At 38.5% G+C, this 14,062-nt stretch overlaps 1 protein-coding gene and 1 pseudogene across 4 annotated transcripts in view; one reads left to right on the forward strand and one right to left on the reverse strand.

Annotated features, from left to right (window-relative positions):
• The window catches only part of Trpm7 (transient receptor potential cation channel subfamily M member 7), an 84,172-nt gene that overhangs the window by 68,845 nt on the left and 1,265 nt on the right, over positions 1-14,062 (reverse strand). The gene's annotated exons all lie outside the window — the stretch shown is intronic.
• Positions 667-4,678, forward strand: LOC117702748 (small ribosomal subunit protein eS6 pseudogene; annotated as a pseudogene).

Raw genomic sequence — 14,062 nt, forward strand, 5'->3', positions numbered from 1 at the left:
ACAGCCCAGGTCCATCTAAGGACAGAACCACCCACAGTAGTCTGGGCCCTCCTGCATCAAGTACACGTTAAGGATATGCCCATAGACCAATCTGAAGAAAGAAGAAAGATATTTAGTTGAGGTTTCCTTTTCAAAGATGTATAAAGTTGACAACTGAGGCTATAAATATAGTCTAAATTGTGTGAAGTGAAAGTATAGCCTTAGAGAATGGATGCAGGGAACAATCGAGGAGCTAATGAAAAAGACTAGCCAAATGTCCAAAATAAAAAATATAATGGGGGCTAAGAGATATATTTGTAGTTAAAAGTACTTGGCCTTTTTGAAGAGTACCTGAGTTCAGTTCCCCAGCATTCACATTAAGTGGTTTACAACTGACTGTAATTCCCACTCCAGAGGAACTAGTGCACTCTTCTGGCCTCCAATAGCACTGCACAAGTGGCACTGACTCATACACATAAATTTTAAAAAAAAAAAAAAAGTAAGTTTCTGTTAAGCCAAGCACAGTGTAGTACACATGTAATCCCAGTGCTTGGCAGACAAGACAGTGGAGCACTGAGATCCAGGTGAGCTTGGGCTACCAAGTAAGACCCTGTTTCAGAACACACTCTCACTCCAGTAAAGAAAAAATTAAATTAAAAAAAAAAAATCAATGAAATAAAAAACAACATGACAAAAAGTAACACTGGACTAGTTAGATAGTTCAGTAGGTAAAGGTGTTAACCTGAATCTGATTCCTGAAGCCCACATATGGGAAGAGAAAATGGACTCCCAAATGCTATCTTCTGACTGTCACAGGTGTGCAAACAGAAAGGAGAACATGGATATGAGGTTAAGTTAGAAGTAATTCTCTAATACTGAACAATTAAAGATGGTAGAGACCATAGCTCAGTGGCAGAGCAATTCTTAGCATATGTCAGGTCTGGGTTCAATTCCTGACACTATATAGAAATTTTTTTGGGCAAGGGGGTTTTGAGGCAGGGATTCTCCATATAGCTCTAGCCATCCTGGAACTCACTCTGTAGACCAGGCTGGCCTCAAACTCAAAAAGATTTGCCTGTCTCTGCCTCCAAAGTGCAAGGATTAAAGGTGTGTGCCACCACTGACTGCAAAAAAAAAAAAAAAAAAAAAAAGGAAAAAGGGAAAAAAAATTTTAAGTTATATCCTACACACACATAGATGACATAGAACGTCCTACTTCTAAAGGAAACCATAGAAGAAAATATTAGGAGTGAAGTTCAAACACTCAAATGATAAATTTTAATTCATCTCATTCCTGTTTCTGAAATCTAATCATTCTGACCTCATTCAAAATCTCCATTTACTAGGTAAAAAGTTCCTTTGAATGTGCTTACTTAGACAAAAACTACACCATGACCTTCAGCCAACAAAGTCACAAGTGAGGCCCTATGGAACTTAGGGTCTTTTATAAACATTACTTACATGACAAAGCCCATTTGTATAGTTCTTCTAGAACTTTCTTTATAAACTAAAATCTAGTTATTTTCTGAAGATTGTATTTCTATTGCTCAGAAAAGAACTTCACCACCCTGGCAGTCTTTTTATAATACTTGAAACTTCCCTAGTTTGGGTTTTGTTGTTGTTGTTGTGGTTTTCATATACCTGCATTTCCTTCTCAACCATCCTCCATCATTCTCAGTCTCTTATCCCACTACTGAGAAAACAAAACAAAACAAAACAAACAAAAAACCAGAAACAACCAGAACAAAACTGCAGCAAACTCCTATAAGAGCCGGCAAGATAGTTAGAGAGCAAAACGTACTTGTAAGCACAAACCTAGTAGATTGAATTCAATCCCTGGAGAAAGGCAGAGAGGAACACTGAGTTTGTGAGCAGCTTGGGCTACACAGTTAGATCCTATCTCAACAAAAACAAACAAAAGAACCCAAAACAAAACAACAAAATTATCCTCCTACTCTATCAACATTCACTTTTCCTTCATAGTTGTGACAACTATGCTACCATTCAAATACAACCACTGGCCCCAAGTCCACACAATCTAAATCAGGGACATCCTTCACCAATTTTCTAGTTTTTCCCTTATATTAACTGGCTCATTCCCATCATGAAGCAGAATATTGTCTCCAAGCCTTTAAAGAAAGAACACAAACCTTTTCTTGACTCCACTTTTCCCTCAAACCACCCAGTTCATGTTTCTGCCTCGACCTGAATAGCAGAAAGAACAATAGGGGGGAAAAAAAAGATTGTTTTTTTAATTCTTAACATTTCCATTACTTCCTAGAACCTACTGTAAAAAAGTCAGATTTTCAAGTCAATCCTCCTCAAGTAAGCTCCACTGTTATTGAAGCAGGATATTCTATCTAGACCTGACTGGCCTGGAACTATCAAGATCAGGTTGGCCTCAGACTTAAGAGTTCGAACTGCCTCTGACTCTAGAGTGCTGGGATTGAAGGTGTGAAATAAAATTGAAAGACTACCAACTAATATTCTTTAGATCCCCAGGTTAATTCTCATATAAGTGTTCTCACTTATAAAATAAAAGCACTCAATAAATTAAATAATTACTGACTTACTGCATGGTCCACTCTTCATTTCCTTGAAGATTCATTCTCTTTCCCCATTTCGGGGGTGGGTGGGAGTTGCTACTGTACACCCTCCACAGCCCTCCCCAATTGTTTGTTTTTCTTTTCTTTTTCTTTTTAAAGACAAGTATCACTAAGCAGACTTGGATAGCCTGGGACTTTGGATAGAACAGGTTGGTCTTAACTCACAGAGATCTGCCTGGCTCTGCTCCCTTGGAATTAAAGGGGTGTACTCCTATGCCCAATCTTCCTTCTCTATTCTTTAAAGGCTAGTATACTTCTTTTTTTTTTTAAATCAGATATTAGATTTCTTTTTTCCCAACTATATTTTCCTGTTATGTTCATAGCTAGCTCACTATACATTGGATAACTCACAAATTTCTATTTCTACATTCCATCCCAACACTGAAAAAAACTTGCAGGCCAGGTGTGGTGGCACATACTTTTAATCCCAACACTTGGGAGTGAGTTTAAGACCAGCCTAGTCTACTGAAAGATCTGTCTCAAAAACAAACCAAACAAACCAAACTGTATTTCAATCCCAAACTCATGTCACATATCAACTGTCTGGCATTCAGCTCTTTTGATACCTAAAAGGTATCTCAAACTTAAAATTGAAACTTTACCCAAACACTCATACTTTGTGCAGTTTTGCCTAACTTAGTAAAAGTCAAATTAATTTTCTTAATATTGGAGCAATTGAAATATCACAGCTCCCTAAGTGCAGAGATAACAATCAAGTGCCATCAAGCCCAGAAACCAAGCAAAATTATAAAAAAAGAAAAGAAAACTACACCTAAAATGCCTCTATCAGATTGCCCCTAGGCAAAACTGTGGGTACATTTTCTTGATTGTTTCATATAGGAGGACCCAATGCACTGGGGTCACTGCCATCCATGCACAGCAGATCCTGGTTTGTATAAAAAGGCAGGAGCAAGCCATGAGGACCAAGTCAGTAATCAAGTTTTCCTCCACAACTTCTGCTTCCTGAAAATTCCTGCTCTGACCTCCTGTAGTGAATGGTAGAGTATGACCTGAAAGTTACGAACTGAAAACAAAGCAGATAATAGAGGCCTGGCTTGTTTCAGGGGAAAGTCCCTTAAAAGACTATATGGGGGTGATTCCATGATTCTGGTTAGTTGGTACAGAAAAAACAGCTTTCATTAACAGGAGACCAGAGACATTAGAGTGAAATCTTTGCTTTGCAAGGACAACCCATATTGGTCAGCTGGAGTAGAAAAATAATGAGCTATGATTAAGAAAAGAACAGCTCTTTTTTTGTGGCATCTCCTAAGTAGTCAGCCATATCAAGATGAATATATCCTTCCCAGCCATGAGCTGTCAGAAACCCACTGAAGCAGGCAATGAAGGCAGATTTTATACTTTCTATGAGAAGCACATGGCCAGAGAAGTAGCTGCTGCTGTTTCTGAGAAAAAAGTAGAAAGGTTATGTGGTCAGAATCATCAGTGGGAACAACAAACAAGGTTTTCCCATGAAGCAAGGTGTCTTGACCCACAGAAGAATGGATCTGCTGTTGAGTACGGGTTGTTATAGACCAAGGGAAACTGGGGAAAGGAAGCCTAAGTCTATCGTGGGACAAACTGTAGATGCCAATCTGAGCACTCTCAACTTGGGTATTGCTATAAGAGAGGGTGGGGAAAGAGGGTGAAGGAGAGGAAGACAAAAATGAGAAAGAGGAGTGTGTGCATGTGGGGGGGGGGGAGAAGAAAGACAGACAGCAAGAGAGAGAATGAGAATAAGAGAGAATATTCCTGAACAGATACTACTGTGCTTCAATCACTGGGGCCCAAAAGAGCTCAGAGTCTGAAAGCTTTTCTATATCTTTAAAGAAGATGATGTCCACCAATATGCTGTCAGATAGTCCTTGAACAAAGAATATAAAGAACTCAAGACCAAAGCACCTAAGATTGAGTATCTTGTTACTCCACATGTCCTCCAACACAAATGTCAATGTATTACTCTGAAGAAACAAGAAAAACAAGATTTTAGAACATCTCAAACTTTAGCCAAGAGAATGAAGGAAGCCAATGAAATATGCCAGTAACAGATTGCCAAGAAACATAGATGTGGGTTGTCTGTGAGTTTCTACTTCTAAATCTGAGTCCAGTAAGAAATAAGTCTTTAAGAATAACAAATAACCCAGGTGTGGTAGCACACCCCTTTACCCCTTTAATTCTAGCACTTGGGTGGTAGAGACAGGTGGATCTCTGAATTCAAGGCCTGGTCTACTGTGTGAGTTCCAGGAGTGCCAGGGCTATGCAGAGAAACCCTGTCTTGAAAAACAAAACAATAACAAAAATAAAATAAAATAAATGACTAGACCTTGAAAAAAAATGAAGAGGAGGAAGAGAATAGCATCACTGAGGCAAAAATCTTCTGGGAAGTGTTCCCTGAGGGTCAGTACACAGAAGCTGTGATCCAGAGGGGACCAAGGCTGTACCTCATGTTGGCAGCCAAACTTGGTCATGTGTAAGAGTGATTCTGAAGGCATGAAATGGTCAAGGGGAGCAGCTGGGGCTTGGCACTATGAGAGGCCAGTGTAAAGGTGCAGGCTCAGCTGCAGAAAGTTCAGGAATGAAGAGGCTATGGAGGAAAGTTAAAGCTTGGTACCATGTGACAGGGTCAGAGTACCTGAAGAGAGCCCAGTGTAGGATACTGTTGAAAGTGCAGACTAGTTGCAGAGAGACTCCAGAATTTTGGAGATGCCAGTTATCATGGAACAACCATCAAAGTCCTCAACAGTTGTAAAACGAAGCTGGGCTGAGCCTATGAAACATGCTATGTGAAGAGACAGAGGAATGGAGTTACTCATGCCCTTTGAACGAAGAAGATCATTAGTCCCACATGTCCAACACTTGGTTTTACCGTTGGACTTTGGTTTTGCTCTGATTTGAATAACTATGTCCAGGTTCTTCCCTTTTGAAATAAGAAAGAATTTAACTTGTTTTTATATTTTACAGGAACCCAGTTATCAGACCTTCGCTATTTTAGACTTTGAATTTTTAAAGTGTTTTAATTTTTAAAAGCTGCTAGATTTTTAAAAGTTGGAATGTTCAAACAAGAAAGCGAGAGTTACAGTTTAATAGCAAGAAGTCAGCTGTCCTGATTGTTATGTCAACTTAATACAAGCCAGAGTCATATCTGGGAAGAGGAACCTCAGAAAATGCCTTCTAATTCCAAGCCTAAGAGGCATTTTCTTGATTAATGGTTGACTTGGAGGGCACAGTTTACTGTGGGTACTGTTACCCCTAGGCAGCTGGTCCTGAGTTGTATGAAGGAGGCAGAGCAAGTCATGAGGAGCAAGCCAACAGACAGCATTGCTCCAAAGTCTCTGCTTCAGTTCCTTCCTTGAATTACTTCCCTCCATGATAGAGTGTGACCTGAGTTATAGATGAATAAAGCCTTTTCTCCCCAAGTTGTTTTTGGTAATAGTGTTTTATATAGCAATAAAAACACTAAAATACTTACAAAATGATTTATTTTCATTTTATGTACACTGGTGTTTTGCCTGCATATACGTCTGTGTAAGGGTGTCAGATCCCCTGGAACTTGAGTTACAAACAATGAGCTGGTAAATGGGTGCTAGCAACTGAACCTGGGTGCTCTTAACCACCAAGCCATCTTTCCAGCCCAACTAAGAAGACAGTTACTAATGAAACTTCAAATTACAAAAATTAAAAACAAAATTACTTAAGCAAAAATATAATTTACCAGAAGTATCATATCTTAGTTAGGGTTTACACTGCTCTGAAGAGACCATGGCAAGGCAAATTGGGGCTGGCTTACAGTTTCAGAGGTTCAGCCCATTATCATTATGGTGGGTAGCATGGCAGCATGTTGGCAGACATAGTGCTGAAGGAGCTGAGAGTTCTACACTTTGATCCAAAGGCAACTAGAGGAGACTATCTTCTGCAGGCAGCTAGGAGGGGGCTCTCTTCGACACTGGACAGAGTTTGAGCACTAGGAAACCTCGAAGCCTGACTATACAGCAACACAGTTCCTCCAACAAAGCCACACCTATTCCATGGGCCAGACATTTTCAAACCACCACATAACCATGAACTACTATAAATTATAAAAAAAAAAAACCTTGAAGTTTATATTGGTTTTGGATGCAAGATACTTGTAGACAGTTTTTATAATTTGCTGGCCCAACTTCTTGTGCTTTCTTTGTTTCCTATGTGCAGATAAAATTTGATCTCTCTGCTTCCTGACTGTCAGGAAGGCCTCTTGCTCCTGCTGTCAGGCCTTCCTCTCATCATGTTGGGCTCTATCCCTCTATAAGCCCCCCCAAGTCCCTGGCTCCCTATGTCAGAACAGAAAAATAACTACTACATTTTCCAAGGAATCTTCTTGGACTCAACTAAAGATAAAAACTTCAAAAATCCAGATGCTGCTGGATAGATGGCTTATTGGTTACAAGCACTAGATGCTTCTTCCAGAGAACCCAAGTTCAATACCCAGCACTTACATTGTGGCTCACAACAATCTGTAACACCAATTCTAGTGTGTTCGATGCCCTTTTCTATCCTTAACTACCACTGCTCACACATGGTACACATGCATGCAGACAAAACACATATATACATAAAATGATAAAAATCAAATAAAAATTTTAAAAAGGTCTCGAATTACCAACAAGTCAGCATCTGCTGTTCTTTGTTGTGGAGAGTTCTGAGATCATCATAGAGCAGACAGATCTAATCCCGTCTTTGACCCCCAGTGGGAAGACCATTTCTTTAACTGATCTGCAACTGACTAATAAGAACTGTATGCATTATCTGGAGGTAGTGGTACTGCCTATAATCCCAGCACTTAGAAGATGGAGACAGGAGGACCGGGGGACTGGGCTACACAGAGAGCTCATATCTAACTGGGTTGCAAGCTAGACCCAGATTCAAAACAGTAGAAAAGTAGTGTATCTTCAAGGTATACAATTTGATGATTCTATTCATGCTGTGAAGTGACTGTGAATAATATGTTGTCCAAATATATTTCAAGTATAAAAGCAGATTTCAAGTATAAAACATTAGTATTACTCACCATGTCGATTAGGTTTCAAGATTATATTCCTCTTATGACTAAATTTAAACACTTTAAACATTATCCCTTGATTCTCTCCCAATGGTAGAGGTATGGCTCTGAGTCTAGAGGCTCCTGCCTAAGTATTTAGGTTCTTATGCCTCACAGCAAAGAATGTGACCAAAACAGACAGTTTCAGAAAGGGAAAGCACTCTTGAGAAAAGAAAAATGGGCTAGTAAGCTGAGGGTTACTAAAAAAGTGCCCTTCATAGAGCACCTATCTTGCTTATCTACCCAAGACTCGTCCTGAGCATCTTTCTTCTATTTGTTTTATGAAGACCAGGTGGGAAAGGGCTTACAGTCTTTATTATTCTGACACCTACCACCCTACTCCTGGTAACCACTGTTCTAGATGCCTGCTTTTCACTATCTAGAATCCACATGCTTTCAATTAATAAAAACTCTAACTACAATACATACAATCACGTGTTATTTGTGAAATAGTTACCTTAAAACAAAATTTAGTAGCAAAAAAAAAAGGGTCTAACAAGCACCCTTAAAACGGCTAGCTAATGAAATTGGCAGCATTTCTTATAACTATCAGAAACTCATTAATTTTTGTGACAATGGGTAGTAAAAACCCCAAAGGATGGGTGAGCATCTATTAACTAAAGGTTCTTTTTGCTAATCCACCATCACAATTCCAGTCTTAAAACATCCCAAGTAGCAGAAGGAGGAAGGATATGGGAAGAGGTGAGGTTGCTGAAAACATAAAGGGTGCCTCTTCTGGCACCATGTTGGCTCTGGAGCAACAAACAAGGTCTGAGACTGAAGAGGAACACAAAAGGTTTGAGATGAGTCAGTAAATGAAGAGTTAGAATTAGTGGGTCCAGAATGAAACACTGGGATGGGCATCAGGAACTAGGTACTAGGTCACTTCTTAGCTTTCAAGTATTTAAGTCAGGTTAAAAAATGTCACAGTTCTAAGCCAGATCCATTCCTACAGTGTAGCTCAAAGTAAATCTAAGCAGCCCTGGAGCATATGGTTGGGGAGGCTGAGAGGGGTGTCTCTCATTCATATATGTATATATATATTCTCTACAGTATGAGTGCCAGGACAGCTAGGGCTACATAGAGAAATCCTGTCTCCAAAATCAAAAAGCCCCACAAAGTAGTGATTCTCAACCTTCCTAATGCTGAGACCCTTTAATATCGTTCCTCATTTGTGGTGATACTCCCCACCCACCAAAAGGCGTGCACCACCACCGCCCGGCTTCATAAGATTATTTTCATTACTACTTCATAACTGTAATTTTGCTACTGCTATAAATCATACATAATGTAAGTATTTTTGGAGATAGAGGTTTGCCAAGAGGCTGAAACCCAGAGAACCACTGGGCTAGAGAGACAGCTTACTGTTTATTTTTTTGTTTGTTTGTTTTGTTTTTGTTTTTGTTTAGAGCTGAGGACTGAACCCAGGACCTTGCGCTTGCTAGGCAAGCACTCTACCACTGAGCTAAATCCCCAACCCCCAGCTTACTGTTAATAGTGCATATTGCATATATTATTAGTTACCTTCCTGTTGCTGTGATAAAATCCCATGAATGTGGCAAATAACAGAATAATTTATTGGGGCTTAGAATTCCAGAGGGATAAGAGTCCATGATGGCAGGGAAACAGCATGAGCTCACACCCTTCACTACAAACACACAACAGGGAATGAACCACAAGTAGGCTAGACTTTTTCATCTCAAAACCCACCCCAATGATATACTTTTTTTCAGCAAAGCTACACCACCTAACCCTCCCCAAATAGCACCATCAACTGTGAAGCAAGTGTTCAAATACCCAAGACTACAGAGGACATATCTCACTCAAAACAGATGCTTGGAGGTAGATTCTCTTAATAAAGTAATTTTCTCCTAACAATGCAGCAGATAACATCAAATAAATGGACCCACCCACCAATAGCCAATGATAATATTTGGATATATAACAAAATTAATCTGAAAAGGGTATACCTAAAGAAGTACTAGGGCACTATCTACTAGAAAGCCTGGGTTTTACTCTGTAAGCAAATACTATTAACACATTGTCTATCTCTGAGTATTTTGACAATTCTTTATTAATACATATTTCTTAGTCCTTAATACAGAATTTCCTCTCAAAGAAATCCATTTGGTTTAGTAGATAACTTCTCCAAACTCCTAAGAATTCCCTCACATACTCTGTCAAAGTAAAGTACATAAAATAGAGTTGCATATAACCTGTCTATATGTAAGGAACTTAGCAAAAAAAGAAAATTCTTCTAGGTTTCATGTCACTGGAAGAAAATATAGTATACTAATTAAAAAAACACTTTTAGCAATTTTTAAATGATTTTACTTTTTTAAAACAAAGATTTACTATGTGTATGTCTGTGAGTGCGTGCCATGTGCTTGTTGATACTCTCAGATGCCAAGATGGTATTAGATCCCCGGGAGCTGGAATTACAGTTGGTTGTGAGCCTCCCAATGTAGATGCTAGGAACCATACTCTGATCATCTCCAGTTTCCAGTTTTACTTTAAAACAAACAAACAAAAAAAACTTTATAACATTAACACCTTTCACCTATGAACTGACAAGTACACATCTCCTTAAATAACAAGCTCTACTTCCAGGCGTCTGGTTTGGCAGATCAACATCTACCTACCAATTAGTAACTTCATGATGTTTTGTTTTGTTTTCAAGACAGGGTTTCTCTGTGTAGCCCTGGCTGTCTTTGAACTCACTCTGTAGACCAGGCTGTCCTTGAACCTTGATTCCATCTGCCTCTGCCTCCACCTCCTGAGTGCTGGGATAAAAGCTTGTGCAGCTGCTGCCACCACCAGCAGGCTTAACTTGAGGATCTTTAATAAGTGACTGTGCAATTAATAGACAAGTGTTCATAGTTTTGAGTGAACAGTATGTAACTGACATATGTAAAACATTTAGAAAGACAGCCATACCGAAATGCTAATATCTACTAGCTAATCATATCAAATTTTGTTTCAAACCTATTAGACACAAGAATATCCTGTGTCGCCGGGCGGTGGTGGCGCACGCCTTTAATCCCAGCACTCAGGAGGCGGAGGCAGGCGGATTTCTGAGTTCGAGGCCAGCCTGGTCTACAGAGTGAGTTCCAGGACAGCCAGGACTATACAGAGAAACTCTGTCTCAAAAAACCAAAAACCAAAAACCAAAAACAAAAAACAAAACAAAAAAAAAAAAAAGAATATCCTGTGTCTGTTATAATAAATTTTTATTTTTAAAGATTACAAAGACTTGATTCACATGCTAAAGATAAGGCAAAGCTCTCTAATCTAAAAAAGAGCTTTTCTAATCTCCTCCTCATAGAAACAGCTTCTAGGCTACCTTTCTTCTATCACTTTTGGCAGACTACAAAACTGTTGGAAAAAAGTAGGTAACTGAGTCTGTTAAATTTTACTTAGTACATTACAATAAGTAAATTCTGTCAAGGTTGCTAAGTTCCTGATATGGCTCGGCTTAGGAATCTTCTTTCTTTCCATGAGTAAAAAAAAAAAAAGGTTGAGGTTTCTGGCAGCCTGGAATTTAGATAGCTGAGGTATTAGGGTATTAGTGTGTTTAAATAATGGTAGGAGAGATAAAAAGTACTTCACAGACTTTAATCCTAACATAGCTCCTGACGTCAAATAGAAAAAAAGGACCATCTACCTTTAGAAGTTAACGATAGCAGGCTATAATATGACATTAAACCAGGTGGAGCAGCACACAACTAGTTATAGTTATCCAGAAAGTAGAGACATAAGGATCCATCCCTTAGGCCCTTAGGAAACCAGCCTGTGCAAAAGAGCCAAACCCATCCTAAAAAGAAAAAGAGATAAGATAAAGATAAAAAGATGATTCAGTAAGAGCCAAGTCTACCAGAAGAACTTCTTACCTTCACACAGCAAGACCTAATAGGTTCTAAAAATTCTAAAGCCAGGAGGTGGTGGCGCATGCCTTTAATCCCACCGTTTGGGAGGCAGAGGCAGGCGTATTTCTGAGTTCTAGGCCAGCTGGATCTACAATGTTAGTTTTAGGACAGCCAGAACTACACAAAGAATTCCTGTTTCAAAAAATAAGGCAAAATAAAAATCTAAATCTTCAAATAACTGAGCATACTACCCAAAACCAGGATGTACAGATGGAGAACCATTTTCTAAATCCAAACTGAACAGAACCAGAGTCAATAAATCCCTGAAAGTACTAATCTACTTTAAATCAGATTTTTTTTTATCTTTTAAAAATAAACTGAAAGGTTCAATTCTCCAATTCATTTGTATACTGAGCCATTCAAACTAGTTTAATAGTTGCAAAGTACCATTTAAAGGTGATACATTGAGCCAAGCTAGGTGGTGCATCCTTTTAGTCCTAGCAATCAGGAGGCAGAAGCAGATGAGTATCTATGAGTTCAACACCAGTCTAATCTACACAAGTTCCAGGCTACACAGTTACTTAGTGATATCCCATTAAAAAAAAAAAAAAAAAAAAAAAGTAACACCTGGTACTGGAGGGATGGCTCAGCAGTAAAGAGCACACACTGTTCTTCTAGAGGATCAGAAATTGGTTCCCAATCAGATAGCTCACAACTGCCCGTAACTCCAACTTCAGGGGACTCTACCTCTGGCCTTTGCAGACACCTGCACTAATAAATTTAAAAAAAAAAAAAAGTGACATTCCTCTAAATTTTGATATACTCACATAAATGGGAAGCTTAAATCCTCATGATGTTTATATTCTAACCTAATCTTAACTACTCTGAAGTTTATTTCCAGGTATCAAACTTAAAACATACTTTAAAAAGAGAAAAGAAAACACAAAACACATGTGCAGCATACTCAAGGTTAAAAGTGCCCTAAAAAGAAAGAAAAGGAACCAAGACTGAATAATTATCAATGGCAAAAATCATTAAAGTATTATGTGAATGAACTAAGAAAAATTTTACAACTAAGGCTAATAACAAATCCATTGGTCAATCTTTTTTTTTTTTAAAAAAAGACAAGTATATAATCTAGTGTTCAAATGCTGGACAAAAATATAAGGGTATTGTGTCACAATATCTCTGACTAGAACATTCTAACTTCAGCTTTGCAAGTGCATACTTGGATAAGCCACTTCAAAACTTTTACTTACCCATTTCCAATATTAAAAAATTGAACCAAAGCATAATATATACTAGGTATACAATCAATATGCCAGTGAATTATGTACCCAGTAATAAGCTTTTTTTTTTTCAGTTTATATTTTAAGTAATGCCTTCAACCATTATACTTGCACATTTTAGGCAATGACCAATTACAACATGGTTTCATTTTACAGTTGGTTATAAACACTAGAAATACTAGTCCACAAAAGTTACCTATTTATTTATTCTGGTTTTTCAAGGCAGGGCTAACTCAGAGATCTGCTTGCTTCTGTCTCCCCAGTGTAGGGATTAAAAGTGTGAGCTACCATGCCTGTCATAATCCTTTGATTTCTGACATCTTAATCCCTTTCTTTTCCACCTTTACCCTATGAACCATCTCCATGGCCTGTAACAGACTCATGAAAATTACAATTTACAATAAGAACTGTACAGTATAGACCCATTATTCCTTTTGGACAGACTGACCTAAAAGGTGAGGAGACTGAATTAAATTATTAAATAAAGAATCCACCTTTTTTTGTTTGTTTGTTTGTTTGTTTGTTTTTGGGTTTTTTCGAGACAGGGTTTCTCTGTGTAGCCCTGGCTGTCCTGGAACTCACTCTGTAGACCAGGCTGGCCTCGAACTCAGAAATCCGCCTGCCTCTGCCTCCCAAGTGCTGGGTCCACCACGGCCCAGCAAGAGTCCACCTTTTAACCACGAATACTGGTGCAATCCTTTAATCCAAGAACACAGGAGGCTGATCTTTGAGTTAGAAGCTAGCCTGGTCTTGGAGGGAAAAAAAAAAAAAAGACAACAATGAGGAAGGAGGAGGAAGAGTGGAAGGGAAGAAAAACAAACAAAAAAACCCACATATTTTAAGCTATCCTAAGGTTTGACTATAACTCAAATGCATAGTGTAATATATCAGTCAGGAATTAAGCAGGGAAAAAAAATAAAATTAACACTCTTAATTTTAAATTTTAAAGTGAGACTGTTCTCCTTACAGAATCAACAAGTTTATGCATGTCCAAACAACACTAAGTTCATACTATGTGCCATATATGGTGAATTATTTACAAAACTAAAGGTATTGTTTTGGGGGGATTGAGAGTCTTTCTTCTGTTAATGAAAACATTTTTTTTTAAATATTTAACCAGTATGTTGAAATGTATGCTGTTTACCATCTAAAATGAAAAACTAGATGTATCACTACTTAACGGCTTGGCTTGCAAGGCACTTGGATTCAACTCACCATTCAGCAGAGTCCCTTAAATGAAAGCCACAAGTA

The sequence above is a fragment of the Arvicanthis niloticus genome, chromosome 2 (genome assembly GCF_011762505.2).
Source record: "Arvicanthis niloticus isolate mArvNil1 chromosome 2, mArvNil1.pat.X, whole genome shotgun sequence".
NCBI lineage: Eukaryota > Metazoa > Chordata > Mammalia > Rodentia > Muridae > Arvicanthis > Arvicanthis niloticus.